The sequence below is a fragment of the Aquarana catesbeiana genome, linkage group LG08, assembly GCF_042186555.1.
Source record: "Aquarana catesbeiana isolate 2022-GZ linkage group LG08, ASM4218655v1, whole genome shotgun sequence".
NCBI lineage: Eukaryota > Metazoa > Chordata > Amphibia > Anura > Ranidae > Aquarana > Aquarana catesbeiana.
The window spans coordinates 257,111,743-257,139,233 of NC_133331.1; positions in this window are offsets into that span (position 1 = coordinate 257,111,743).

Below are 27,491 nucleotides of genomic sequence, written 5' to 3' on the forward strand. Positions count from 1 at the left end.
GGACCACTTGTTCTTCTCGTTCTGGGGTCCTTAAAGTTGAATTATTAATCCCAGCTATACTGGGCCAGAACTGGGGTGGAATCTGTGAGTTGCACAGATCCATCAAGTGTCCGGGGCTGTAAATGCAGCAGCCTTAGTCACCTGATCTGCTTCCATGTGTGAAAGTTAATATGGCTACCTCAGCAAGAAGCTGGAAGGCTGAAAACAGCCAATCAAATTAACTTGGCATGCTTTATTGGTTTACCTGCTGAAGTAAAAACAAACTTCTGGCCCTTCAAATGGAACCAAAAGCTCTCTATATCTCGACTATCTATATAAATATACACTCTTTTTGTAGCTCACAGGCTTTGCTAAAACATGGAGCTCTGCTTCTTGAGCTGGGGAAAAAGGATCCAATGACTTTGAATACAGAGTATCCTTCTGGGTGATAAACTGCATACTCAAATCTACAAAAAATGTAATATCTGGGTCTTCAGGGAGTGTGTCCTGCACTGGGCTCACAGCAGCCGATTCCCACATCAATTTAACACACGTGTCTTCCTTTGTCTCCAGCCTCCTCCAATAGAGGCAATAAGGTGGCTGGATTCAAATGTACGCATTTTTCATTGTTAGATTTGTACATAAACAAACTCATATTTTAAACCTTTCATTAGACAAACATTTAGTTAGCTGTATATTTGCTGCACAGAATGTCGGACCATTAAAAATTAAATGTTTAACCAAAACAATATCTAACTTTGTCTAATAGCACCTTTGCATAAAAACTGCAGCTCTGATATATCGGGGTGAACCCTTCATTACTGGGTCCAGCTTGCATAAATATATTACAATAGCTTGTTTTCTATCACGCTGTTTGTGTAAGAACTCCAGTTTCATGTTTCAAAAGACAACTTTTTCCTGGCAATATTATAATAAATGATAACAATACCCTGCGGTCATGGAGAGATGTCCATAAATCCAAAACTATTCTTCTGCTTATACCACTGTACTTACAAGAAAAAGGGGCACATCATTTCACAATCCACACATTCTGCTTTGGATTTCAAAAATAAAAATAAATAAACCAAAAGGACCAAGAATCTGTATGATGGACCAGAAAGCATCAAAAACTATAAAACAACTGGCTGCAGGTGGCATCTATCCTAACAGGGTGTGTGGACTTGATGTGATGGGTCTGTTATATTTAAATGTTATTTATAACAACTCTCACATCATGGACCGCACATCAAGTTATTATCAAGAACCTTGAAATTTCATTTTTGTAGAAAAACTTCTTATGTATCCCATCCATCTTGGCTTTGTTAAATATTATGGCAGCTTTATTCAAAATAACAACCTCATCTTAATCTTTTTTTTCTCTCACTAAGGGCTTATTGTATAAATGTAAAATTAAAAAATTGTTATCTTAATCTAAACTAATCTCATTCATCACAAATTTCCCCATTAACCTGAATTTAATTTCCAACCAAAGGTTGTCTAAACCAGTTTCAATATATCTATATTATTAATAAAATTGTTAAACTCATATTAGAAATTAATACTCATTATTACTTAATTTTACTTAATTTCCCTTTTTTAAATGCAGTGTTTCCACTATCAAAGGATATTCAATTTGTGTAATACACGGTTAAATGTAACCTTCATTTTACCATGTTTGGAAAACAGATTCAAAATAATTGTGATCACATTGTTTACCATTAGATTCGTTAACATGGCACATGTTTTGTCTAAAAAACTGGAATTGGTATGGTGTCCTTCCAGCTTATCACTGACCACATTCTTTCAGGAGAGCACAAAGGAGGGGGTCACATCTGCGTACATGACACACACAAGCAATAGAACTAAAGGTCCCAGCATTCGCACACATACACCAATATCTCTCTAAAATCGCTTACATTTTCCCATTTGTACACAACACATGCATATCACATTCTCTCACTTTCTTTTAGCTCTTTAATATTTCCCTGCATAAATTCTGCATTCCTTATTTTGTTCAGATATCTTTTATATCTAGCTTCTATAATCAGACGGGGAGCCAGAGTGCTCATCCCATCTTCCCTCTCTGACAACATATAAAGTATTCTGTTTTACCTCTCATTTCTTTGTTTCTGACTTTTACTAGTTGTAGTGCCTGACCCCAAATTCATCCCACAACTTAACATGAAAATGTCCCTTTCTGTCTAGTTCTAATGTCACCCTTCATCCATCCTGCTCACATAGATAGCTGTTTCTTTAGCTGTTTACTCTGCATGATTCTTAGTCCCTGTGGACTTTGGTAACCCAGTTACCCATTGTGGATCCCTGCCATTAATCTAGGGGCTCAGTACAGGCGGAACCGCACCTTCGGTTCATATATAGCGCTCCTCTTGCGCTGGGCATTTTTGAGGGTCTCTTACCCTTCATTCCCTTACTTAATTTAATGCCCATAATGACTGGCCAGTCTTCTCTCTTCTCTACGTGTGCCTATACCCTCTTGCCTCTAAACTACTTTATCTAGCAGATTTACTACATATACCTGTGAACAGCACTATTCTTCCCTTTCTTATCTATAACACTCCAATGGACAATAGACAGGGACAACATAACATATAACCACCAATCATTACAGTTCGATTAAGGGGAGTAAAATAGGTACCCTTTGTCCCGAAAATGCCTTACCGATCAAGGAAGTCTGATAACTCAAATGTAAGCAAAAGGCTTACCTCAGCCGGCTGATTATCAGAAATTCCCGGATCTTCTCAAGCTCCTCGTTTCGGATACTCAGGGTCATCTGGAATCCCCTCCTGGCTGGCTCGCCATGCTGACTCGGTTAAATTGATGATAGGCAACTCCTATCTTCATATTGATTAGTGGTTCCAAATTAATAATAACTACTGCAGTAGGGAACAGACACAAAAGATACGCTCAGCATCTTTCCAAATTACTGTTCTGCTTTATTATGACGCAATTGAAGGTTTTTATGCACATGATTACGTAGGTATCACATTAATATTACAATTGTAGGTTTATCGTAACAAGGGGCGTTACATAGGCAGGCTTATTCTAATCAGGACTCGAAAGAATGTAAACATTTACTGAAAACATTATTAGTGCTGTTGCACAGTGAGGGCAGTGTGCAATACATACAAAATACAATACAATTATACACAGAACTTACAAATTTCCATTACACTAGGGATACAATAGCTCGGGTAGGTGTACAGTCGTGTGGATATTGAAGATTTTGGAATACTCTACAAATGTTCGTTCTTGTAGATCTGCCAGGTATACAGCCTCCTTGATCGCATCTGACCAATTTCGCAACTACGGTATTCAGACGATTAGCCAGTATTTTGGCGAGGATCTTAACATCCACGTTCATAAGAGAGATTGGACGATATGAGTCGCATTTAAGTGGATCTTTGCGTGGTTTTAGTAGTAAAATAATCAGGGCTTCCCTCATCGTGGGGGGAAGAATCCCAGCTGTTAGGGCTTCATTATATGTTTTAAGAAGAAAGGGCCAAAGTAAGTGCTGAAATTGGGATTACCATTCAGCAGGGAAGCCATCAAGCCCTGGTGTCTTATGTGCTGGCAGTTGCGAAATAGCCAGTGCAATTTCCTCAACAGAGAGAGGTGCCTCTAAATCTGTACTATCTTCTTCTGAGAGGGAGGGGAGTGATATTTGGTCCAGGTAGTCACTTAGTTGGGAATCTGTGTATTCTGGTCTCGATGAGTACAAGTTTTTATAAAAGACCAGAAATGTCTCCATGATGTCTCTCGGGGCGTCACTATTTAGTCCTTGTGCAGTCAGAATTCTGGGGATTGAGATGGGGTTGCGTTCAGGTCTGGTAGGCTAAGAGACGGCCAGCCTTGTTACCGTGATCAAATGATTTCTGTGTGGCATGTAGCATGCGTTTTTGTGTAAGGTCTAATAAACGGAGCTCATATTTTCTGCGGCACTGTAACCAAGCGTCTCTGTTAGTTAAACTGGGATCAGAAGTATAGGTAGTTTCTGTGGATGTCATTTCAGCCTCCAGTTCCACAGTATGTTGTTGGGTATTCTTACGTAGAACGCCAGTGATAGACATAAAGGTACCCCGCAACGTGCACTTAAAAGCCTCCCATTCAGTAAGCAAGTCCACTGTACCAGTTTTTTCGGTCCAGTAGTTCACTATACTCTTTCCACATTCTCCCTGTACTGTGTCATTCTCCAACCAGTATGGGTTGAGGCACCATACACTCGGGCCATTTCCTGGGAGGAGAAGGAGATCCACTACCAAAGGAGCATGGTCTGACACTCCCCTAGGTGAGTAAATTATGGCAGATACCACCGGGAGAGTATCCCATGTGCCAAATGCCAGGTCTATCCGGGACATGGTGTGGAAAGAGTCCGAAAGGCAGGAAAATTGGCACTCATCAGGATGTTTCCACCTCCATATCTCGGTAAGTTCATGTACCTGGGCCCAGTCAGTGAAGGAGTGATAGGATCTGCCCCCACCCCCCAGACGGTCCATGGCTGGGCTCATTTACTGCATTAAAGTTGCCTATATATAACAGTGGGCCTGGAGGCCTAGACAATAGCATAAGCGACAGTTTTACCAACACATCTGCAGAGAATGGGGGGGTACATAAACTGTTACCAAATTAAAAGTTACTGAGGCAATCTGAATCATGAGGACTACATATCTACCTTCTGAGTCTGTTTTTATCTGCACAACCTCTGCATGTAGAGATTTAGCCAGCAAAACTGAGACCCCTCTGGAGTAAGCCGTATGAGTAGCATGAAAAGATTGAGTCAGCCAGGGCTGCTTGAGGGACCTTGTTTTAGAATCAACCAAATGTGTATCCTGGAGGCAAATAATGTAGGGACGCTGCTTTTTAAGGACAGAGAACACTAGGGAGCGCTTCTGAGGTGAGTTCAGTCTTCTAGTGTTAGAAGCATCAAGGGACTAAAAATGGGACTTTTAAGGCACAACTGTATTAAACTACAAAAGATATGTAAAAAAGTTGAATTTTATTAATAACAGTGTTCCAGGAAATTATTTTTAGTGGTTTAGCCATGGCACAGTAAGCAGTATAAGGTATATATCCCGAGGGCTAGTGGCACAGGCACACTATTGCATGCCATGCCGTTCGGGTATATACAACCAGAGACATACAATAACAGGCATAAGGCACAATTCAAGTTAGAGCAGCACAAATACATATGAAAAACCAAAGTGCAAAAAGAGAAAGTGTTCAAAAACCTGGCCAAAAACAAGGTCAGCCAAAAAGAGAAAAAAATTGGAAGTTCCTGAAAAACCCTGTACCCCCCCTCCCCGCTCGGCCATCCCAAACATAGCGAGCCTTGGATCCCTGAATATGGGAAAAAAACTTCACTTAAGTGAAGAGAGAACTGTTCCGTGGCCTCGCCACTAACTGGTGTGGGGGTTTGTGGGGTCTGGTGTGGCTCCCGAACCACAAAACAGGAGATGAGAAAAAAATGCCTCAGAATTAAAGCGATCCGGCTTCAGGATAGTCAACAAGTCATTTGTGTGTTTATTAATAAAGTCAGCAGCTTCAAAAAGTGTAGCTGTTGACTTTTATTAAACACACACTTACCTGTCCCATGGTCCAGCGGTGCACTCACCCTAGAAGTTTTCCTCCACTCTCCTCCCTCAGCGGCACCAGAATCTCTACTATGGGCACCCAGCTGTTACAGCTTACGGCTTCAGGCGCGAGCGGCCCTGCGCTCTGTGATTGGTCCGAAGTCTTCTAGGACCTGTCCTGTGTCCTAGAAGACTTCGGGAGGTAGGGGACAAGAGAACTTCCACTTCTGATCGCCTAAGGCGACCGGAACGGAAGTGGCTGCGGGTACCTGTCAAAATCGGGTACCTGCTCCCCAACTCCTCCCCAAAAGCTCAGTTTCACCATCAGGAGCTGGGGATGTGGCCTTAAAGCAGAAGTTCCACTTTTGGGTGGAACTCCACTTTAAAAACATCTGGAAAGTGTTCACAGCTCTTCACTTTTTCCCACATTTTGTTATGTTACAGCCTTATTCCAAAATTGATTAAATTAATTATTTTCCTCAAAATTCTACAAACAATACCCCATAATGACAACATGAAATAAGTTTGTTTGAATTCTTTGCAAATTTATTAAAAATAAGAAACCAAAAAAACCCCATGTATATAAGTATTAACAGCCTTTGCTCAATACTTTGTTGAAGCATCTTTGGCACCAATTACACCCTCAAGTCTTTTTGAGTATGATGCTACAAGCTTGGCACACCTATTTTTGGGCAGTTTCTCCCACTCTTCTTTGCAGGACCTCTCGAGCTCCATCAGGTTGGATGGGGAGCGTCGGTGTACAGCCATTTTCAGATCTCTCCAGAGATGTTCAATTGGGTTCAAGTCTGGGCTCAGGCTGGGCCACTCAATGACAATCACAGAGTTGTCCCATAGCCACACCTTTGTTATCTTGGCTATGTGCTTAGGGTCAATGTCCTGTTGATGATCCTTCGCCCCAGTCTGACGTCCAAAGCCCTCTGGAGCAGGTTTTCATCAAGGATGTCTGTACATTGCTGCATTTATCTTTCCCTCGATCCTGACTCGCCTCCCAGTTCCTGCCACTGAAAAACATCCCCACAGCATGATGCTGCCACCACCATGCTTCACTGTAGCGATGGTATTGGCCAGATGATGAGCGGTGCCTGGTTTCCTCCAGACATGACGCTTGCCATTCAGACCAAAGAGTTCAATCTTTGTTTCATCAGACGAGATAATTTTGTTTCTTATGGTCTGAGAGTCCTTCAGGTGCCTTTTAGCAAACTCCAGGCAGGCTGTCAGGTGCCTTTTACTGAGGAGTGGCTTCCGTCCTGGCCACTCTACTGTACAGGCCTGATTGGTGCAATGCTGCAGAGATGGTTGTTCTTCTGGAAGTTTCTTATCTCTTTCCACAGAGAAACGCTGGATCTCTGTCAGAGTGACCACTGGGTTCTTGGTCACCTCCCTGACACAGGCCCTTCTCCCCTGATCGCTCAGTTTGGCCGGGCGGCCAGCTCAAGGAAGAGTCCGGGTGGTTCCAAACTTCTTCAATTTATGGATGATGGAGGCCACTGTGCTCATTGGAACCTTCAATGCTGCAGAAATTTTTCTGTACCCTTCCCCAGATCTGTGCCTCCATACAATCCTGTCTTGGAGGTCTACAGACAATTCCTTGGACTTCATGGCTTGGTTTGTGCTCTGACATGCACTGTTTACTGTGGGACCTTATATAGACAGGTGTGTGCCTTTCCAAATGATGTCCAATCTACTGATATTACCACAGGTGGACTCCAATCAAGTTGAAGAAACATCTCAAGGATGTTCAACCAAATTGTACACACGCTGCGCCTATCAAAATAAAAAATAAGAAATTTCCACTAAAATATGAATAAAGTGATATTGTGCTTAACATATACAAAATCTATTAACAACTATTAATACTATACTATACGTTAATGTGCAATAAACTTCAATGAATGAATAATTAGGTAAAAGTGCTCCAATAAGCCTGTGTATTGCAAATATTCCACAAAGCTTGTGCAATTTTCAAACATTAATAGATAATTCAACACAAACATCCATGCGATTTAGTGTTGCATCCAAGCATATCAGTACTGTATCTATGCAATATGGTGTTAGTGCAATGTTTGAACAATAAAAAGTTAAAAGATACAAAAAAACGCATCCATGCGATTTGGTGCTACATCCATGTGATTCTATTCAATTCAGTGCTGTGTTGCTGTGCAATGATTAAATTAACAGTCCGATTTAGTGTTGCATCCATGCATTTCAGTGCTGCATCTATGCAATATGGTGTTAGTGCAATGTTCAAACAATAAAAAGTTAAAAATACAAAAAAACCGCATCCATGCGATTTGGTGTTGCATCCAGAGGAGGCTCTTTAATTAGGCAAATTAGGCGGTTGCCTAAGGCCTCTCACTCACAGGGGCCTCGCGGCCGCCTAATTTGCCTGTGGTCACTCACCAGGGTGGCGTTCCGCTATCTCCGGCGCTACCCTGTGCTTTCTGATCATCGCTGTCACTTCTGAATACAGAAACCCAGCTTCTGCAGAAGTGACAGCACAACTCTCCCTCTCCGGTCCGGGCGGTCGCACTGAACTCTCCCTGTCTGGATAAAGCTGGTGTAATGTATGGGAGGCGGGGAGTGGTCTGACATCGCTAGTGCCAGGCATCCATCCAGGCGCTGTACTTGCAAGTTACAGGCGCCCGCAGCATCTCCCACGCCACACCAGTTGTTGCCTGCCAGCCCAGAGTAACAGAGCCGAGGGTGCTTTTCCCAGGCTCCTCCTTGGCTCTGACGTGTCTCATGACAGACCACACAAGGAGGAGCCTGGGAGAAAGAACATCTCCCTCCTGCATGGAGCCTGAGCCCGCGCTGCATCTGTGGTGGGACATTTATAGGGGAGGAGAAACAAGAGGCTTTATGGCAGGGGAAGGCGTTTTTTTTTTGGGGGGATGTCAATTCTACGTAGAATGAGGATTTGGAGGGGGGAGTCATTTATTTAAAGTGGCTAGTAAGAAATGCAGTCCTAGACTGTACTTTCTGTACATGACATGCATTTTAACTCTGCACACTGAATGTAGCACTGACACTGTGCATAGCGCTCTCCTGATATCTACACTGCAGACCATGCACTCCTAAATCCTGGACTCTGTACACTGTGCTTTTTCTTTCTTTCTTGCTTTCTTTCTTGCTTTCTCCCTCCCTTCATCTTTCTTGCTTTCTCCCTCCCTTCATCTTTCTTGCTTTCTCCCTCCCTTCATCTTTCTTGCTTTCTCCCTCCCTTCATCTTTCTTGCTTTCTCCCTCTTTTTTTTGCTTTCTTTTCTCTCTTTCTCCCTCCGTCCCCCTTTCTTTCTCCCTCTTTCTTTCTCTCTCTTTCTTTCTCCCTCCGTCCCCCTTTCTTTCTCCCTCTTTCTTTCTCTCTCCATCCCCCTTTCTTTCTCCCTCCGTCCCCCTTTCTTTCTCCCTCTTTCTTTCTCTCTCCATCCCCCTTTCTCTCTCTTTCTCCCTCCATCCCTCTCTCTTTTTTACTTTATTCTCCCTCCCTCCATCCATCCCTCTCTCTTTTTTTCTCCCTCAATCCTCCTTCCTTTCCTTTATTTCTCTTTTTCTATCTTTCTCTCTCCCTCTCTCTCTCTCTCTCTCCATCCCTCCATCTCCATCCCTCTCCCCCCCCTCTCTCTCCATCCCTCTCCCCCCTCTCTCTCTCCATCCTTCTCTCTCTCCACCCCACTCTCTCTCCATCCCTCTCGCTCTCACCCTCTTTCTCTATCCCTCTCTCTCTCTCCATCCCTCCATCTGTATAAAGACCAGGATCCCCCAGTTTCACTCCAGTTCTCCTCTACCCATCCGTCATCTCCTACCCCCCCCCCCTTTTTACCCCCTTCTCCGCTACCCCATGGTTCCCACTCCCATTCCCCATCCCCGCCTCCATTTTTTCAGGGGCTAAGGATGAACCCTGAGGCGGAGTGCTCCGCTTTGAGGTTCTTCCTTAACCCCTGCAAAGGGCTCGAGTGGGGCCTCATGTTTAAATTTTGCCTAAGGCCTCACAAAGCCTAGAGCCGCCTCTGGTTGCATCCATGTGATTCTATGCAATTCAGTGCTGTGTTGCTGTGCAATGATCAAATTAACAGTCCACAGATCTTCCACAATCCATTCATGTGTTATGGTGAACACAAACTAAAGTGCTGTGCGCTCATACAAGTGCTCCCCCCCAGGTGATAGCCCCTCACCTTAGGGCGTGCGACCTTGCAATTAAGCTTGGTCAGAATGCGCATTAGAACCTCTCTGGGTTCGATGTTATATGCAGGGTCCTGGATAGATTTGCACTGGTGCCTCTGTTCCTCACAGCAGTCCCGTTTGTACCTCAATATATCAACATAAAAAGGACTTCATGGTGCAGTATGTACTAAATTTATTAAAATCATAAACAAATCCCGCAATGGGTACTCACAGTAACAAGGCGCTTAAGGGCGCCACACTAAAACAGCAGAGACGAACGGGCAACAGCGGCCGGTATGGGGTGGCGTGCTAATCTGTCCCAACAGGTTGTATGTATAATGTTCCGTCCTGTCCCCTTCCCCTACGCGTGTTCGATACAAGGGATATCTCCTATCTTCATCAGGGGGGAATTTGAAGGATCTCAAGGATGTTCAGTGGAAACAAGATGCACCTGAGCTCACTTTTGAGTGTCACTGTCAAAGGCTGTGAATACTTATGCTGGCCATACACTATACGAAAAAGCGTCCAAAAATCGGTCATTTGGACAGTTTGTTCGTCTGTAGGCCAGTTAATGGGCACAAAACATTAATCGGTTGTAAGTTTTTTGAGCTAAAAAGATGAAGGACAAGTTTGGAAATTTTTTGCCATACGAACGACAAATCATCAAATTAATGTGATTCTCAGGCGGCAAAAAATGATTGTGTGTGTAATGCGCATGACATAAAGACTTACCCTGAAGTTCAGTTCCTTTGCATGATCGTTCATTCCTAAAATCAACGACTATCCTCAAAACATGAGCAAATTCATGGGCAAACACAGCATGAGAAAGATAACCAAACACCAAAAAACATCAAATACTGCAATACTAAAACTTTATTGTAAAGAAGAGTCCAACAACATAGCAGAAACTTTTAAATTTGGAAATGAGTTTACATATTTATATTTTTTTGAAAAAGTATTATTACAAAATACCAAGATACACTTTTTTGCACACATTTTTACTATGTCAGGTTTAAAATAATTTGGTTATTGAGTTTAGTCTGTCCATGATGACATCTGAAAAACTGTTCTGGTTGTAATTGACATCTTTTTAAGTTTGAATTTCTGTACGCAACTATTGCATAATGTGGTGCAAAATGTAACTATCTATCAATATACTCTTGTCAGGCTGTGGTGGGGCCTAAACCACATTTGTTCTGTCTAGTTTTATTTCCAATAAACAAATATATTTTAAAAAATTTACCTTCAAATATTTATTTTTCAAGACGTTTATGATGGCTTCACGGGTTTCTGGAATTATGCAGAGCTCAGAGCTATTCCATCAGGGGAAAGAAAAAGCATGTGTAGCAAGGTCTCCAGCCTCATTCAGCCTAATGAGGACCTCCAGGGCCAGAGATAGCTGACATCCTTCTGTAAGTGGTGGGTTGTAAGGCATAGTGGGTGTAGTGTAAGGTAGATTCTTGGGCGCCAGACACTTCTTGAATGGAAAGAGATTTTATTTCTCTTAACAGAACTTTGAGAGAGAGGGCCAGGACACCCTTAGGTAGTTGCAATGTTAATTGGCAGACTCCGAGACTTCAACAGGACGACAGCCATGGTACTGTATGTAGGAATGCTGTCTCCAATGGCAACAGTCTTTAACAGTTTTCTAACACAAGGTGTAACAGTTCCTTCATTTCCACTACAAGCACTTCTTGTAGTTCTTCAGCCCATTGACCTCCCAGTCTCTATCACCAGACTAGATGATTCAATGCCACAGAATCCCTTGAGCTCCTCCAATCTTCACTGTAGTATCTTCCTCAAGCGTCACCCCCGCTTCTCCGCTGGGTCCCTAGCTTGGCACTCAAGATACTTCTCAAGCTTCACCCCACTGGCCTGCTCGGCCCCTGACTTGACACACAAGCCTGCTCTCAGTGGCTAGAACCTTCAGGGCCCCCGCTGCAAGAAACCATGAAGGACCTCCCTGACCCCCAGCTGGGGCCCTTTCCTCCAAGCCCAGTTTCTACCATTTATTTATTCATTTTTTTACAATATTATTTTTTTAAAATATTTTTTACTATTTTTTAAGAGTCTCGCTGGGGGGCTTTGGTGAAATATCAAGGGTCTAAACAGACCTCTGATGTTTCACCTTTGAGACCGAGAAAGGAGATTGAGAACACAGCCTAAGCTGCACAGAATGAATGAACTGGAATAGCTCTGTTTAGAGCTGCCCTTTCATTCACAAACTGAAGCATAGTAAACACAGTTTACTATGTTTCAGGTATGAATGGACTGAGTCAGTGACTGGTATGGATCACTGACTCTCCATTCAGAAAAGGCTTCATCCTGACAGATACCCTGCAGCAGCTGACAGGAGAGGGGAGGGGGGAACTCTGCAGAGCTGTGGGGACAAGTGGAGGGTCCAGGAGAGAGCGGGGGGGGGGCAGTAAAAAGTACAGAGGGGCTGGCTGGAGAGCACACAGGGGAGCAGAAAGAAACTGCATAGGAGGAGTGGTGAGGGCGGCTGGATATAGAGTAACTGATCTTTCCATTTCCCCCACTTCTCTCCCTCCCACAGGCTTTCAGCAGCTGCAGGAGGAAAATGGAGAGATCAGTTTCTCTGTATCAGTGTTTCTCAACATTTTACCAGTCAAGGCGCAGCATAATGCCTCTTCACTGACTGTCAAATGCCTCTGAAAAGTGATCTGAGCCTGCATCGCTTTTCAGAGGAATGGGATTTTCTTGTTGGTATTATAAACCGGCCCTAAAAAAATCAGTTTTGATTGTAAAGAAAAAGGGGGTCAGGATCAAAAGTAATGTGTGTACATACACACGCATGTAAACACACATGTACGCACATACACACACATATACATATACATAAATACACACATATAAACATACACACACATACAAAACACACAGGAGCACACACACACACATACACATATAAACATACAGACATGCGCACACATAAATGCACACACACATATAAACATACAGACATGAGCACACACACATAAAACACACACGTGCTCACACACAAACATGCACACACACACACACATAAACATATACACATGCACACACCCAAACATGCATACACACACATATAAACACACACGCATATAAACAAACATATATAGATCACGTTTTAAAAAATCTGCAGCTGTAGCACTGTACCTTCACTCTCCATGCCGGGTACTGCACTGTAGGGGGAGGCAGAGAGCACAGCACACACTGTGCTAGACACATCTCCCTTGCTTTCACTTTCAGAGTAGACACAGCGTGACCGATCTCCTGCACTGCCTTCTGCGACCCCTATACTTCCGCCCCTGGCTGCTCTACAAGCGTCATCTCCGCTGGCTGGGTGCCTGACTTGATACCCACTGAAGTTTCCCAATTCTCCACCATTCCCGGTTGGTGAGAATTCTGCTCGGGTACTTGCTTCAGCTACTCACTGTGGTCCCTGGTAATAAGGTGGTTGGTCCCTTAGCGGCGACAGCTTCCCCTCTACCTCCGACCACGACAGGTTCTCCGACTGGCAGAACCGTCACTTCTGGTTGAACTGCAAGCCGCAATCCCAACCCTGCACTGCTCTCTTGCTTCTGGATAGGCCCTCAGCTAGCCTAGCAGCCAGATGTGCCCAGGATAGGCCCAAACTCCGGCAGCTAGCAGCCCAAGCAATACCGCACACGTCCACCCAGACAGCCATCCGGTTGGCACAGAACACTGATCACCTGACTCCACCCAAATATATATTGGTTCTCCCAGCAGGCCAAGGGATTTTAAAAAACCCCTGCCTATTGGCTGGGATACCCCATATACCCATAATCTGACCTTGCATTACCCTTCTCGTATCTAATGCCACCAGGTACCCAGCCACCTAGCGGCAAAAGAGAGAAGTGCAGCAATTACACACTTTTTTTTTTTTTTGACAGTAAGAGTTTTTATTTATTTCTTTAAGAATAAAATACAAATAGCATGAACATAGTCAGTACAGTATTTGCTACCAGATCATAACTCAGTGGGATTTAACCATTGCCAGGCAAACAGAAAATCAGAATTTCCAAAGGTGAAAAGCAGTCTATTGTAAAGAATATGTCTATTGTTAGACTACCAATATCAAATGGTTCAGTACAAATAAGGGGGGTGCACATACTTTATACAAACAGAGATATTCTTAGCTTATACCTAGCATTCTCCTGCTAAAAGTATACTGAGAAGGGGATTATTTCGGTCCAGGGGAGGGAGGGGAAGGGAAGGGAAAGAATAGGGAGAAGAAGAAAAAAAAAAAAAAAAAAAAAAAAAGGGGGGGGGGGGGAAGAAGGAGGGAAGAAAGGGGAGAAAAGCGGGGAAGGGAGAGAAGCAGGGGGGGGGGAGGGGGGAGGACGGGGGGGGGGAGAGATAAACCAGAGAACAACCCACGGCCACTCCCAGCTCCCCAGCGGCTTATGGATGCAGTACCAAGACAGTTGCATATAATATGTATTCACTGTTTTAGACATCAGACCAATTTGACCATATTTTATCATATTTTGCCGGGCAGTTTCTACTTTCGTAAGTAATTTTGTATAGTGGAAGGACTTTGTTGATTGCATTTCGCCATGCGGCAACTGTGGGGAGCTCTGTACCCCTCCATTTCAATAGGATTTCTCTTCTTGCATAATAGAGGGCAAAAGTCAAGCATAATTTGGTATAACGGTCCCCTTCTACATCCCCAAGATAGCTGAGCAAGAAGACAAGAGGGTCCACTGTCAACGCGGCACCACAGACTTCTGTCAGTACCTCCGCTACTCCCCTCCAGTATGGATGGATCTTGGGACAAGTCCATACCATGTGGAAGAAGGAGCCCCGTTCAGTGGAGCATCTCGTGCACAATGGGCTGTGAGAGGGGTATATGTTGGCCAACCTTTGTGGGGTATAGTATGCCCTGTGCAGGAAAGCAATTACACACTTATGCCGCGTACAGATGATCAGAATTTCGGATAACCAAACGGTTGATTTATTTCCGACGGATGTTGGCTGAAACTTGTCTTGCATACACACGGTCGCACAAATGTTTTCGGAAATTCTGATCGGCAAAAACGCACTGACGTACAACACGTACGATAGGACTAGAAAAAGGAAGTTCAATAGCCAGTTCGCAACCCTTTGGGCTCCTTCTGCTAATCTCGTGTTTATCGCGTGTTAGTAGAAGTTTGGTGAGAGACGATTCACTATTTTCAGCCTCATGCTTTTCAGATCATTACTGCTCTTCAGTTTGTGTTTGTGGGTTCGTATCTGTTTTTCAGTGTGTGTAGTCAGTTCGTATCTGTCTTTCAGTGCGTTCTTTTATAGTTCGTATCTGTTTTTCATTGCGTTCTTGTCCGCTCGTTTGTGATTTTCAGGTCGCTCTTCTCAGGCCTTTCTGATTTTCAGTGCGTTCTGTTAGTTCGTTCTGACCAGCCGACCGTTTTCTAGCCATGTTGCGGGGGCTTGGTCTTGGGGTTCTTACTTTGACCCAAGCCCAGTCCAGCGTGACCAATTCTCGCACATGCCTTTGTTGCGGGAGATCCGTGAGAATAATCCTGATGATTTCAGGAATTATCTCCGGATGATGAACCCCGTTTTTCACCGTTTGTTGGCTTTGCTGTCTCCTTATATTATGAAGCAGGACACCTGCATGCGGCAAGCCATCACTGCCGAGCAGAGGCTAGTCGTCACCTTGCGGTACTTGGCGACGGGGAGAAGTCTGCAGGACATCAAGTTCCCAACAGGCCTCTCCCCGAGGCTCTGGGAATCATTATTCCAGAGACCTGTTCTGCCATCATTCAGGTCCTGCAGAAGGAGTATATTAAGGTGAGTTTTCTCCTTTAACAACACATTCTATGTATTTAGGTTCAATAAGTTTTTATTATTTTGTTGAAGCAACATAGATATGAAGAAAACAAAAGCTGGTCCAGACACCAAACAGAGGTGTGCCTGTCCAGTCGGTTAGAATCTGTTAACATATACATAATACATTCCAATATATAAGCATAATGGTTAGAAAAGGCATGAGTTAAGTGGGGATGACCTATAATGTGCCACCACATGGAAAATCGCCTGTTCTATCGGTCTGGACGCCCCCTTGGGAACCTGCTGCGTCCATGAACCTTGAAAGCAGGTATATCTAGGTTACTGATTAACAAATCAGGATATAGGTCTAATATGCCTGTAGGTGTCCCAACCCTCCGCGACAATCACAGAGGTATTAGAACATATGAAGTCAAATGGAACGTCAAACTTCTTTTAATTTTAGAAGATAATGAAAAGTAAAAGTAATAGGGGGAGAGGAAGGGGAGGAAAGAAGAAATAGGATTGAGGAGTAGGAGAGAGAGGAAAAAGAGAAGAAGAGAAATAGGAGTGGGGAATCAGACAGCGGGTCCCGCCCACTAAGCAGTGAAACAATCGTATAAGAGTCTATGTAGAATTAGAGAGCTATCTATGGCCCCGGTGTATTTGTTGATGTGAGTCTATTCTTCAATTTGTCTGAAGTAGAGTAATGCCTCCAGATACTCCAGATGAAAGAGAACTTAGCCTCTTTTTCTATGGATTTCGCCTGCATCTCCTCCATCAGCATGAGGTCATTGATCTCTGCTACCCATTCTGTAAGGGATGGGGGTGAGGTAGTTTTCCAATGTCTAGGAATTAAGAGTCTCCCTGCACTAAGGAAAAATTTAAGAAGGCTATGTTTTTGGGATTTAATGGAACCCGGTAGAATAGAAAGAAGTGCTAGGGTGGGGGAAGGCGTGAGTGGTTTGTCATATATTTCAGAATATATTTCAAAAATTTGTGTCCAAAATGGGCGGATCCCCACACATTCCCACCAGATGTGTTTATATGTACCCTTCTCTATGTTGCATCTCCAACATATGTCAGAAGCTGCTGGGAACATGATCTTGAGGTTAGTTGGAACCCGATACCACCTTGATACCAACTTGTAATTTTTTTCCTGGATATAGCTTGAAATGGATGATTTATGTGTAAAAAAGAAAGCTTTACTCCATTCCGCCTCTGTTATTTCTCTTCCGAGCTCCTCTGACCATATAGCAGTGTACTTAGGGAGAGCATCAGTAGTATAATCTGTGATCATCTTGTATATCAAGGAAAGGGTATGACGCGGGGTTTCGGTGTTAGTGCATAGTTGTTCATATCCAGTCAGTGGTCTGTGTATTTGATTAGCTTCGTGAAGTTTCTTACAATATGAAGTTAAATGTAAACGAGTAAGCCAGGTGACTCTAGAAGTCTCTGTGTTGGGATGCGTTACATATGTACCATTATCATGATGGACAAATTGTTGAGCCGTAGGCCAGGAATCTCTATTGTAAATGTCTAGAGTGGATGTAGATTTACTTTCTGGGAGGGCCGGGTTATCGAATAAAGGTGTCAGGGGACTCGGTTCTGTGGATAATGCGTATGTCTCTATCTTTCGGTACCACACCGCCAGTGCATCTCTGGTAAGGGGGGATAAAGAATTAAGAGATTTATAAGTCTTGTTGAAGCCCCAAAGGAGAGCTCTGAGATCAACTGGGGAAAGGTCTTGTTCCACCAGTGTTGAAGCCTTGGATAAAGGAGGGGGGAACCACTCCAACATGCGAGAAAATATTGCCGAGTTATGGTACATTTCAAAATCTGGCAAGCTCAGGCCCCCCTTAGTGATGGGAGAGCATAACAGTTTATGTTTCAGTCTGGGGTGGCTCCCTTTCCAAACAAAATTAATTGCCATGGATCGGAGGGCACGAAAAAATGCGGATGGAAGAGCTATCGGGAGTGTTTGGAACAAATATAATAATTTGGGGAGTATATCCATTTTTAACGTGCTCATGCGTCCGAACCATGACATCTGCAAGTCCTTCCTATTTTCGGAAAGACATTTCAGTTTAGTTAGAAGTGGGCTATAATTTAGGGCGTAGATTTCTGATGTATATTTTGGTATGGCAGTTCCTAGATAGGAGATGGATTTTGTCTGCCATTGAAAAGAGAAGTTAGCTTTGAGAGAGGCCAGGGTGTGCTGTGTTAGTGAGAGGTTTAGTGCTTCAGTTTTAGAAATATTTAATTTGTAGTTACTAAAATGGCCGAACCTATCAATCTCAGCAAGAATTGACGGGATACTAATGTGGGGTTGGGTCACGTAAAGGAGAAGATCGTCGGCATATAGAGAAAGTTTATATTGGGAGGGGGTGGTCTGAATACCATGTATATTTGGGTTTGATCTTATAGCTTGGGCAAGGTGTTCAATTACTAGAGCGAACAAGAGAGGGGATAGTGGGCAGCCCTGTCTGGTGCCATTGGAAATCGTTAGTTTTTCGGATTGTGTACCGTTGACCAGAATAGTGGCTGAAGGGCAGGAGTAAAGGGACATGATGCGTGCTAGCATTCTAGGGCCTAATCCAATTTGTGTAAGGGTGGAATGTAAAAAGGACCAACTAACCCTATCAAAGGCCTTCTCTGCATCACAGGAGAGGAGGCAAGTTGGGGTGTTGCTACGATGGGCATGTGTTATTAAGTGTATGGTTTTGGTAGTATTGTCCCTGGCTTCCCGGCCATGGACAAACCCCACTTGGTCTCTATGTATAATGTTGGGTAGAAAGGGTGAGAGGCGATTTGGAAGAATTTTGGTGAACAGTTTGAGGTCTATATTTAAAAGGGATATCGGTCTGTAGTTCGGGCATAAAGAGGGGTCTTTACCTGTTTTTGGGATCACTACAATTTGGGCTTGAAGGAGAGGTGAGGAGGGGGATATCTTCTCATCTAGACTTGAAAAGGCTTTCGCCAGAAGGGGTGAGAGCAGCGAGGGGAACGTTTTATAGAAGCGAGGGGAAAATCCATCTGGACCTGGGCTCTTGCCATTCTTAAGAAGCTTTATAGCCCGTATGAAGTCAGTCTCTGACAGAGCGGACTCCAGTTCCTCTGAATCGGAGGATGGAATAGTGGGGAGGGCAGTCTCTTCAATGTATGAAGAAAGGTCCTGCGGGAGGGTACTGGCATGGGATTTAAATAGTGGTGACTGTGGAGATAAATTGTATAGTTTCGAGTAGTATTGACGGAATTCTTCAGCTATGGCTGTATTATTCATTATTTTCCCTTTAGTGGAAGAGTTAATAAATGGGATGGGGCTCCGTATCTGACGAGGATGCAGCGAATTTGCTAGATGTCTCCCGCATTTATTGGCTTGAGAGTAGTGAACGAATTTCCCCTTCCTTCTAGCCACTAGTGACCTTTCTGCAAAAATTTGCAAGAGATCTTTCCTGGCGTTAATCAGTTCTAACTGGGTGGATGAGTCGAGGTTGTGTTTATGTGTGTCTTCCAAGGCAGCTATGGTGGCTAGGAGGCGTGTTATGTCCGCTGTGCGTTCCCGTTTCAGTCTAGAACCATGTTGAATAAATTTGCCTCTAAGGACGCATTTAAGCGCTTCCCATTTCGTAAGGGGGTTTGTATCATCATGTGCGTGGTCAGTTACGAAATGTTTAATGGTCTGTATGATATCTTGGGTACAGACTGAGTCACATAACAAATTATCGTTCAGTCTCCAAGAGGTTCTTGTTTTGTACGTCGGGATCTTCCCTAGGCTTAGGTGAATAGGCGCGTGGTCTGACCACAAAGTGAGGCCTATTGAGGTGTCTGGTTTGTAGTCAAGTAAGGATTGGGAGACGAAGATATAGTCTAGTCTGCTATAAGATGTATGTGCAGGGGAATAGTAAGTATAGTCTTTGGTGGTAGGATGAAGGGCTCTCCATACATCCACCAAAGAGAGGTCAGAGAGAAGTTTTCGCATTTTGGTCAGAGTAGCTGGGGAGAGTGAGGACTTACCAGTGGAGGTATCGAGACGAGGTATCAGGGCTGCATTAAGGTCCCCTCCCAGGATCATGTTGGTCGTGCAGAAACGTTTCAGGCGTGACATCACCGTGGATAAAAATTGTTGCTGGTCTTGGTTTGGAGAATAAATATTAATAATAGTGTAGATCATGTTCATATATGACAGTTTAAGGAAGATATATCTCCCATGAGGATCAACATAAGAGTCTAACACATCTGGTGTAAATGTAATGTGGAATGCAATGGAAACCCCTTTGGATTTGGCAGATGGGTTGGTACTGTGAAACCAGGTAGGGTACTGCCTATAAAGTAATTGTGGGACAGCGTCAGACCTAAAATGGGTTTCCTGGAGGAGGAGAATTTGCGTACGGAGTTTATGAAAATGATATAATATTTGTCTCCTTTTTTCGGGGGTATTAAAGCCTCTACTATTTAAAGAGGCAACCCTGAGGGTGGGTTGCATTGTCATAGGAGGGGCAGAAAGGGAAAGACATTATACTGAAGGTAGGCGAGGCCCGCTGTCCCAGAAGAGGAGAGAGAAGAAAGGGGGATTATTGGGAGGTATAGACGCCCTCTGGTGGAGAGCATTCGAAAGTTAAGTGGAAACGGTAGAGAAATGGGAGTAAAGAGAGAGAAGAAAAGAGCTTAGGCCTTAAGGGCCAAACTAAGGTGTTGTATTCAACCAAACAGCTAATACCAAAATAGAAGCTGAAAATCCTAAGGGGGGGTATGAGGTTCACGCACGGAGTGGACCGCACCCACCGGGCAAAAACATCAGTGTCATTATAAGAATGGTTCGGCTCAAGGCCCGTCTCAATATATTAAACTTTATCTAACTCTATTTAGCAGGCACCATAGGGTAAAACGCCACAGGTGCCCCCACCTATTAATAAGAGGGGACCTTTATCTGGCTTCAACATGAGATTAGATTCAATCATACTTTGTATGAGGTGCGATGGGGGGGGGGGGGGAGGGGAGGAGGGGGGGGGATGCGATGAGGGGTAGTACAATCGAGCACCAACATATATGACTTTCCTATTTGAAATCAACACACATCCAATAAGATTATCAAAACCTGCAAATAAAACTGAAAAGTGTTATAATGAAATAGATGCTCTAAGTCCCAACATATCTGGGCACCGGGGCAACTCCAAGGATCCAAGTCCTATGGAAGAGGGAAAAAAGAAAAAAAAACAAAACAATGGTAGGCATTCCAAAAAGAGGACTTGACAAAGTCATCCAGCCGATGATTTGGTGGGATCAGATTTGGGACATTTATTCTTCCTAGACTGTTTGCGCCATCCGGCAGGAGGTTGAAATCCAGGGGTTGCTGCGTGGAGTGGCCAATCTGGCAAAGCGATTTGAGGAAGTTCAAAAGTTCCAAGGAACTTTGGTAGGTCACCCAAAGTGCGGAAAATTGCCGATTTCCCTTCATGAGATGCGGATAAACTGAACGGGAAACCCCAGCGATATTTGATAAGTTTGGCTTGCAAGGCACCTGTAAGGGGTTTCAGAGCCCGACGCATGTCGAGAGTCAGCTTAGAGATGTCAGGGAGTAGGAATATTTGGGTGCCATTGAAGTAGATGGCGTCTTGCGTGCGTGCGGCTTGCATTATAGCATCTTTGATTGCGAAAAAATGGCAATGACTGCAGGTGCCAGATCTTTAGTATCGATCGACTCGGGGAGGCCACGTATGCGTATGTTGTTACGCCTGGCCCTGTTCTCTTGGTCATCTTGGTGGTATATTAATTGCTGTATTTGTAGAGTATGTTCATGAAGAATGTTTTCATGAGACTGCAAGGCGGTGACAGTTTCTTCAACAGTGTGCTCCACATCTTCCAGTCTGTTAGTGACATCCCTGCGCAGCTCTGCAATCTCCTGCTTATATGAACGCTCCATCCTCTGCACACAGGCCTCAAAGTCATGCTTGTTTGGGAGGGCTTTACATTCTATGTATTTAATGTTTGCTAATGTATTGGATTTATTTCATCATTCACTAATTACCATGATTGTAATATGCTGTGAATGTCCCCTTTGTCCTCATTCATGCTGGAAGTTTTTAAAGTTCCTTTTTTGTCCTTCATGCATATTTGCCTTCACTAAGCTCCCCAGCATTCTATCCTGGGCCCATACACACCTAGCCTAGTCACTTAACAATGTATTTTTTCAGCTCCATTGTAGTGCTTTACCTTAAACACCCCCTAAAATGTGTCCAAATGTGATTTTTGTCCTTAAATTCAGGCAGAGTGCAAGAGGCTTTTTTTGGGGGTCCCAAACTCATTTGGAACCCTCCCTCCCCCCAACCGCTAAGTCAACCAATACCAATCCTCTATCTGCTGACTTTGCCAAACCCATACACACTATACCTACCTCTTTTGTGGTCAGATTTATGGATGAATTCACCAAAGCATGTAGTGCAAGGGCCTGCCTGAATACTTTCAAATGGTACTGTTTCAAGTTTTGTTCTCCTATTATCTTGATAGGTAATTGCAGAATGTAAATTTGTGCTTCAATTTGTACAGTGTGTATTCATATTTTTGTATTGTGACACTTCTTACCTGTCCAGTGGGCTGCCAGTAGTGTAAGTAAGAAGGGCCTGACCAAAGTAACGCACATTATGTATGCATTCAGCTCTCAATGAAGTGGAGAGGGTTACCTGTCCAAAACATCTCCTCCCCCCTAACATTTTTAAATGGGCCATCAAACGGGGTGAGGAATCTGATCAGTGGACCTTATATTTTTGTCTTTAAACACTCCTTAAAATAAATGTTATACTGATGTTGGCCAAGAATGTTTGTGTCTAATATGCTTGCAATGTTATGTGCAAAAGTACTAATTTTTTTTTTTATTGTTTTTTTCCACAGTTTCCTTCAACGCCACAGGAATGGCAGACTGTGGCATCCCGCTTTGCCCATCGGTGGGACTTTCCCAACTACGGAGGGGCAATTGATGGGAAACATGTCCACATCGTGCCACCACCCTACTCGGGGTCATACTATTACAACTATAAGGGGTTTAATAGTAAAGTGATGTTGGCGGTGGTGTCGGCGACATATGAGTTTCTCTATGTTGATGTGGGGAAGAATGGCCGGATGTCGGATGGTGGAGTCAATGCCCAGACCGAGTTCTACAGACAGCTCCAGAGTGGTTGCTTGGGATTGCCACCTACAGAAGACAACGTGGCTGGTCTACCATTCGTCTTTGTCCCTGATGAAGCATTTGGACTTGGTGAACACCTGATGTGGCCATTCCCCATGAGGACCCTCACCCCAGACCAGAGGGTTTTTAACTACCGGCTGGCCAGAGCCAGAAGAGTGGTGGAAAATGCTTTCGGCATAATGGCCAGCCGGTTCTGCCTATTCCTGATGCCAATTCACATGACAGAATACAAAATAAACCATATCGTACTTCCATGTTGCATTATGCACAACTTTCAAAGGAGAAATGCTTCGAACTATGTGGCCTCAGTTGGGCCTGAGACAGGATTGCCAGATCAGTCAACCCTGACGGCGCTTGAAGCTGGCCGTCCTGGCTTGCCCCCCCAAAGCGCAAGTGAAGTCCGTCAAAAATATCTGGAATACTTTGCGGGTAGGGGGGGCCATTGATATGCCAGAAAATGTTTGAGAAACATTTTTAAAATACAATTTTTTTTTAAACTAAAATAATATTTCATTTAATTTACTGCTTGTGTTTCTTTTAGCTGTCTCCTAGGTTCTCCAATGGGCTTTTCTATTTGGCCATTTTCTTTAATAGTGCAAACATAATTTATTTGATACATGCATGGCCGGATTAACATAGGGGCTATTGGAGCTGCAGCACCAGGCCACTACCATAATTTAGGCCATGGCTGGCCAGATTCACTGTCACTGCTATTTTCTGCCAGCTCTGCTCCCTCAGAACCTTCTAGTACAGCACTCGGACACAGACACAGCTGCCGAGGCACGGATATGTTATGGGCATCAGAGGGCTTGCTGGCCTAGAAACATCCTGGTGCTCAAATGCCGACGCCCCCTGCTGGACGATCTCACTGCCGGCCGCTGCAGCTGTCCAGTGGAGGAGAAGCATAGTCACAAATGGACTGGGTGTGAGGGGGGTGAGGGGGGTCCGTTTGTGCAAAGGTGAGGGGGGGTCAGGGAAGGGGGGGTTTGTTTGTGCAAAGGTGAGGGAGGTGAGGGGAGGGGGGTCCGTTTGTGCAAAGGTGAGGGGAGGGGGGGTCCGTTTGTGAAAAGGTGAGGGGAGTCCTTTTGTACAAAGGTGAGGGGGGGGGTCAGGGGAGGGGGGTCTGTTTTTTTGCAAAGGTGAGGGCAGTGGGAAAGCAGGACTCAAAGCTGAAGCAGCAGAATGCAGAGCTTAGCTGGTGAGGGAGGGTTAGGAAGTGGCTGCAGAGATCTGTGAGAGAAGGAGAGAAGGGTGCAGAGGTGAGCTTTGGATGTGGGGGCAAAAGTGTCCCCTGTGCATAGCAAACCTCTGAACCCAGTGTTCTGTGTATTATGGTCTCCTGAATGCAGTGCTCTGTGCATTACGCTCTTCTGAACCCAGCGCTCTATGTATTATGGTCTCCTGAATCCAGCACTCTGTGTATTACGCTCTTCTGAACCCAGCACTCTGTGTATTATGGTCTCCTGACCCCAGAACTCTGTGTATTATGGTCTCCTGAACCCAGCACCCTCTGTATTAGGTCCTTCTGAACCCAGCACTCTGTGTATTATGGTCTCCTGAACCCAGCACTTTGTGTATTACGGTCTCCTGACCTCAGAACTCTGTGTATTACACTCTCCTGAACCCAGCGCTCTGTGTGTGAACCCACCTGCGCTGGGTGGTGGGATTAATAATTGGCACCGCGGGCAGTCCTAATGGAAGCCTGGTATTTAGCTTCAGTAGTGTTGTGTTAAGTCTGCACAGCCGCGACATTTAATTCACCTCATGGTGCGCCACGCACGGTGATGCAGGGCTCTTATGGAAGCCTGGGACTTCCATAGCATTGGACCTGTGCCGTTGCACCCTTTCACCTCAGGGCGCACGCCAACGCACAGCCCTTAAGGCCTACCAAAATCCTCAGCACCAGGCCCATAATCTGGGCCTGGATACATGAGGTGAGAATCTCTTCTTCAGCTAACTATTATGTTGTGGGTCTGCTACACATACACCTTGTTTTTGATTTAATGTATGTAATGCATTAATGCTAAAAAAAACACATCCTTTTCAGCACCATGAATTATTAATTGTTTTGAGTCCCGAAAATGGCCTAATTGTGGCAAAATTTAAAACACTGTGGGGGTTATTTACTAAAGGCAAATCCACTTTGCACTACAAGTGCACTGAAACTGCACTGAAAGTGCACTTGTAGTGCAAAGTGGATTTGCCTTTAGTAAAGAACCCCCATTGTCACTGTAAACACCAGCTTACTCCAAAAACTCGTATTGAGTATTGAAAGAAGAAGCCACACATTGTTGAGTATAAAACATTTTACTCAAAGCACATTCACATGTGCGTTAGAAAAGGGTTTTTGAACAAACCAACATATTTGTTGTATATTTTTAGGTTTGACAGTACAAATAGGCTTTTTTGGGTTAAACAGGCATGTTCAAAACCATAAAACATACACAGCTCAGGAACTTACAAAGTTCAACTTTGACAAAGTGAAAGCAATATCAGACATTAGTATGTCCAAACTGTGTTGATATTGCCTTCATCAGTGGGGGGTGATGTCACCCCTGTAAAAGCCAAATTTTGAAGATGCACACAAAGTGGATTTCCCTCCTGATCCCATGCCTAATGTCAACATGTGCTTGCTCCCAACACTGGGTAACAATGGACGTGTTTCGGGGGTGCAACCCGTTCCTCTCATCTACTTTAGTTGCGAGGAAGGGGTTGCACCCACAAAACGCGTACATTGATATCCCGTGATGGCAGATAGCACATTTTGACACACTGTGTGCATCTTCAAAATTTGGCTTTTAAAACACTTTAAAACTTGATTTAAAAGAAAAATTTACACAACAAAACGGTACAATTTTTGTGTGTTTTAGATTCTGCCTAAAACATCAATAATGTTCTTCATTTTTTTTTTTTTTTTTTTGAACATCATTGATTTTTTCCTTTATCAGCTCTAAATCACGATTGCACACCATGATCTCCCCGATGAGGATGTGTGCACTTGCACTGGTGAAATGAGATTCTTTTTCCACAACATCCACATCACCTAAAAATAAAAAAACACACCATGTATTATAAATATGCAGGCATACATCTATTACCTGAAGCTGTGGTCTAAGACACTCACCTGTTGTGGTCACTATTTCGCCCACTTTATAAACCTCTCCTTCCTCCACATCCTGAGGTTGTGGTGTGGTGACTTCCCCTTCTTTAGGAGATTGGGGGTCCCTGGTGTCCTCTGATGTCCCGAGTCTTTTCTCCCCTATGTGAATTAAAAAATAGGTATACTTAGCACACAGATATTTGAGGACAGAATTAGGAATATGAAACATTGCTTGGAAGTGACGTACAATTGTCTGTTTTGGCAGAGTTCCAAGCTGAAGACATTATTTTTTTCCCTTTCTAAAGCTAGAATACTTACCTGTTTTGTGCAAGTTTCACACATGGAGACACCCCTAGTATCCACTGGAGCACCTGTGTGGGACACCCTAAAAAGGGTGTTCTGGTTTCCCACACTAGTGCTCCTGCATCCAGATGTGTAAACAGCTGCTGAGTGTCCTCTCCTTACACTGAATCAAGTTTGCATTTCATTCTAGGTACAAACCCATCTAGATAGCAAACTTCTTTTAAGACAAATAGGCATGAACAAATGTAGTTAACCTGCATCTGCTAAAAACATTGTATTAGTGAGCGAACAAATGATGTTTACTACAAACGATTACTGTGCCCACGAACCTGAAACTTGCCATTTTAAACGCCATTTTAAACTGTACAACAGTAAAGAAAAGCACATGGAGCAGCACAAAAGTAATAATAATAATTGGAACACATAACAAAATACTTACTTTTTTGCAGCACTCTCTTGATTCTTCTGTACTGATCCTGCTTCCTCAATTTGAGGTCTGACCATCATTTTCTCAGTTGATCCTTGGATCGCTGTACCCCAAAATTCTTCTGCAGACGGCCTTTCTCACATTTGGGTTTGGGTAAGGTCCATGCTTCCCATCATAGTCGGCCCTCTTCAAGATGTCCACCATCTCCACCATCTCTACAAAAGACATATTTGAGGCCTTAAATCTCCAGGATTATGACGTTTGCGGCTCTGGGCTTTCGTCGTCCTCCTCGTTGCTGCTCTCCCATGCATGCACTTGCTCTTTCTTCGCCATGTGCTCTCCCACTGCGCTGAAAGAGAAGGGGCGGGGAATATGCTAGAAAGAAGGTCAGGGGTGGGCGGAGTTTCACACATGAGCAGTGTATATAAAGCGTAACATGTGTGCATTATACATACAATCTGTGAGCGGAGGACGGAGTAGCATAAGCGCCAATCGTGCTAACGAAGGTACCATTTTAACTTGGGGCATCAGTGGCCTATACAGCTTATAGATTGAGGCCTATATTGGGAAAAGGTTAGGAGAGTTTAGTCTGACATTAGGGTTGTCTTGTGTTGTGTCTTGCAGATAAAATGGATAGATTCAATGATCATGACTTCTTCCCCAATTTCATTGATAAATACAGGGAACTGCCCTGTCTGTGGCAGGTGAAACACCCTTTTTATAATAATAAAATAAAGAGGAAAGCAGCGCTGGATCAATTGCTGGAATTGGTGAAGCCAGTGATTCCCACGGCAACCATCCCCTATTTGAAGTGCAAAATCGGTGGCCTGAGGAGCACATATAACAGGGAGCACAAAAAGGTCCAGGATTCCATGAGATCAGGAGCAGCAGCAGATGACATTTATGTCTCCAGTCTCTGGTACTACTACAGACT